At 66.0% G+C, this 3,998-nt stretch overlaps 1 long non-coding RNA gene across 1 annotated transcript; it reads left to right on the top strand.

The window, feature by feature from the left end:
- Positions 1 to 264: 264 nt before the first annotated feature.
- Positions 265 to 1,844, top strand: LOC131279962 (uncharacterized). Its single transcript, XR_009187478.2, has 4 exons — positions 265 to 375; positions 529 to 666; positions 919 to 1,043; positions 1,687 to 1,844. It is a non-coding gene; the product is annotated as an uncharacterized lncRNA (long non-coding RNA).
- The last annotated feature ends 2,154 nt before the right edge of the window (positions 1,845 to 3,998 follow it).

The raw sequence follows: 3,998 nt of genomic DNA, 5'->3' as shown, positions 1-3,998 counted from the left end.
TGCCCTCGGCTTGGCCGTGGCCCCGTCTGAGGGAGGAGGCCCGTTCGCCTCCGGGCTTGAAGGGCGCCCCGTCCTCCACCCTGGCTGACTCACGGGTGCCCGCGATGCCCGAGCGGGAAGGGGCCAGGCCGCTGGGGCCCCGGGCGAGCTCACGGGGTGCCGCGTGACTGGGGGCGTTGTTGACTTTGTGTGTCCGTGTGTGTGCTCAGCAAACACGGGGGCTTTTGTCCAGGGCCGCCTCGTCCGCCGGCCCGGCTGGGGAGTGGCGGGCGTGGGGGTGAGACGGGGCCACCCCGCGAGGGCTGGATCTGCGGCCGGAACAGGGCAGCCGCCGGGGCTTGGCCGGAGCCGGGCCGCCCTGGAGACGACTCCCAGGTAAGCGTTGCACCCCGGGGCACCCTTGCCCTAGGCAGGCACCTCTCTCTTTCCTGTCCTTTTCCGGAAGTCCTTACAGAGTCACCCCGTCTTGGTGGAGGGCTCTGTTTACTGACCCTGTGAGGGGCTCCTGACCCCTCAATCCTCAAACAGGTCTGAAGTCACCTGTAAATCTCCATGCCCGGAGGTCAACGTTACCCGCAAGATTCGCACTCAGTGCCCACCTGGCAGCTCCTCTGCACAGAGGCCCATCAAAGTTGCAGGGAGACCTTGCCCCCCACAGGTTTTAAGGTGCCGTGTGCCAGCCCAGGATGGCTCAGCTCCCGGGGCGAGGAGGCGAGGGTGGGATGCAGGTGCAGGGGCGAGCGCGGGGTCTGCTGCGGTACCTGCTCGGGACGGGCTTCTGCAGTTACGACGCAGAAGACGACGCGCTAGCTGCGCTCTCGCCCTCGCGCCCCGCTTCTGGGGTGCTCCCTGCCAAAGCCTTTGCTGCTGGCCCCGCACCTGCCAGCAAGCTGGACAGAGACCACTCTCATTCGGCAGATAAGGAAGGAGGGAAGGCACCGGCGCTTGCGCACTGCCCGGGTGAGAGGGGGCTGCACCCTGCCCGTGGCCAGAGGCCCCTGCTCCTCCACCTGGACCCCTCCTCGCCCTGGCTTGATGTGATGGTAAGACCGGAGGGGGGGCAGGAGGAGGTGATGTCCTTCACCAGGGGCCACGTGCCCACAGAGGCCGGGGCTGAGTTTGGGAGTGGGGTGGGGGCTGCAGAGGGGTGCGTGCGTCCGTGCACCTGTACGTGCACTCGTACGTGTATGCACGGGAGGGATGCATGCATGTGTAAGTGCAGTACGTGCACGCAAGTGAGCACGTGTGCCGTGCACGTGCACGTGGCTGAGAAGGTGACAGGTGCTGCTCTCCACGAGTGGCCTGCGGGCCTGTCTCGGGGCTTCCCCGCCCAGGGGCTGCGCGAACCCTCGCTCAGGAATCCTCTCCGCAGCCCTGCAAGGCGGCGACCCCCCTCGCCTCCCAGAAGGGACTCTGAGCCCCGAGTCTGACCCGGGGGTCCCCAGGGAGCTGGGCTTCAGGCGGAGAGCGGGGAGGCTGGGTCCCTGGGGGGAGCTGCGGGCTGAGCTGGGGGGCAGCGTCTCTCGGAGCCTGGTGGGGCCCCGGCCCCCTCCGCGCTGTCACGGCCGGGCTGCAGCCTGCGCTGGGCTGCGCGGGGGCCTGTGGGTGCCTGGGCCCTGGGCTCGGGGATCCCCCCGGGTTCTGAGCCTGCCCTTCTGTCTCTCTCCCCGCTTTTCGTCCGCACAGCCCCCTTCCCCGCTGCCGCTGGGACCCGCCACCCCCCCACCCCCGCGGGGCCTGCTGCTGCGGAGACCGCCAGGGCCGCGGACAGCGCCGGCCCCCAGAAGGGACAGCTAATTGGGCAGAGAAAGGGCCCGATTGTCTCCCCGGGGCCGGAAGAGCGCGCGTGGCCGCTGAAAGGGCCCCGGGGAGGGCGGCCCGCCTCGCCCCGCAGCTGCCGCCCGCGCCGCGGTGACGTCAGCACCGGCCGGGGCTCGGGCTCGGGGCGGCTCCCGGGCCACGGCACCCGCGACAATGCGGGCATTGTGGGCGCCCGGGGCGGCTGCTTCGGGATGAACGCCGCCGGGGCCTCTTGACCGCCGAGCCCGCCGGCCGCCCCCGCCAGCCTCCCGCACGCCGGGGGGCCCCTGCCCCTGGGATCCGACTGGAGGGTGCGTCCCGCACCGGGCCCCGGCCGCCGCAGCCCGTCCCGGCCATGGCCTTCGGGGCGGGGGTCGGCGCGGGCCCCGAGCCGCTGGCAGCCCTGCTGGTCGTCATCCTGTTTGTGCGCTTCCTCCTCTGGGCCTGCCTGGGCACCTTCATTGACCGCAGACTGGCCCGGCGGCGGCCCCCCAAGCCGAAGGAGGACTAGGGCCGCCGCGGGGGCTTCTCCTCCCGGAGCCCTTTGCCCCAGAGGAGGGGCCCCTCCAGGGAGGGGGCGGAGCCCATGCCCCCCACGGGGCAGGAGCTGGGTGACCCTTGGGAGGGTCGCAGGCCCAGAGAGGCGGGAGCTGGGCCGTGCCCACCCAGCCTTGGGGGGGGGTGGCGTGAGGGGCCCCCGCTGCCCATGACCCTCCATCGGGGTGCTCCGGGGTTTGGAGTTCCCTGGGAGGGGGTGACGGGGGTGGCTCCTGCCCTGAGCCTTTCTCTGCCTCCAGTTTTCATGCCTCCTTGGGAATCTGCAGGAGGCATCTGGGGTGAGCCACGGGGGCTGGGCAGAGGCCCCCAGGACACGTGCAGCTGCCCCAGGCCAGCTCCGCAAGCAGAACTCACTTGCCGGGCCCGAGAGGACGTGCAGGAGGTTGCGTCGGCTTTCCCCGAGAAAACCCCCAGAAAGGGTCCAAAGACAGCTTGACCGGAGTCAAGCCCAGCGCTGGACGCCCCTGCGTGAACTCCATATCTGTCTGGGCCACAGGTCCCCCCCGTCTGAGCCGGGCAGAAGGACCCCCGTGGCCCCCTTCAGAAGCCGTCTCGAGGGTTAAGCCGGGGGCTGGGCAGGAGCGCCACTCCCATCTGCAAGCTGCCGGACATGGGGCCCAGGGCCCTCTGCTCCTCTGTGCTGTGAGGCGTGTGGCTGGGGCAGGGTGGGGAAACTGATCCGAGCCCTGGAGCCCAGCGCCCGTGGCCACTTCCCCACCGTATGACCACGACGCGCGCCCCAGCATGATGGAGGTTACTGGGGTGGGCGGTCTTGAGCTGGCCCCAGATTGGAATCAGCCAGGGAGATTTTAGGAAGTCCCAGAGCCCACCCCCACCCCAGACCAACGTGGCATCTGTGTGTGGACCCGGGGTGCCTGGCTCCTGGGAGGCCCCCAAGAGGCCCCGAATCATGCCGAGCATTGAGAACCTTGTGTGGAATGTGGGATGGGAGGGCTGACTTGGAGATAGCTCCAGGGAGAGGCATGGACGGAAACAGATTCTGGGAGGTTGGGGCCTGGGGGTGGGAACCTCTTGCTCCCTGGGACAATATTGTCAGGCCTGGGACAATATGCCAGGCCTTCAGAGTGGGGCAAAAGGGTTATGGTGGGGGGATGAATTCACAGTGTATTATAGGAACCTAGGGGAGAGCTTCCTGGAGGAGGTGCAGCTAAAGCAGTTCTTGAAGGAAAAGTCATAGTCTTGAGGATTTATAGTAGTAAATAAGAATGAAAATGGATGGATTAAGAAAATGATAAAATTTAATTTAATTTAATATATAATTAAATACAACATGTAGTTATAAAACTATTATTATAACACTATCACTAAAATTTTATTTATTTATTTATTTATTCTTTATTTCTCTCCCCTCCCCCCCCCAGTTGTCTGTTCTCTGTGTCTATTTGCTGCATGTTCTTCTTTGTCCACTTCTGTTGTTGTCAGCAGCATGGGAATCTGTGTTTCTTTTTGTTACATCATCTTGTTGTGTCAACTCTCCGTGTGTGTGGCACCATTCCTGGGCAGGCTGAACTTTCTTTCATGCTGGGCGGCTCTCCTTAGGGGGTACACTCCTTGCGCATGGGGCTCCCCTACCCAGGGACACCCCTGTGTGGCACGGCACTCCTTGTGTGCATCAGCAC

This window comes from Dasypus novemcinctus, chromosome 10, assembly GCF_030445035.2.
Source record: "Dasypus novemcinctus isolate mDasNov1 chromosome 10, mDasNov1.1.hap2, whole genome shotgun sequence".
NCBI lineage: Eukaryota > Metazoa > Chordata > Mammalia > Cingulata > Dasypodidae > Dasypus > Dasypus novemcinctus.
This window is presented reverse-complemented; position numbering and strand designations above follow the sequence as displayed.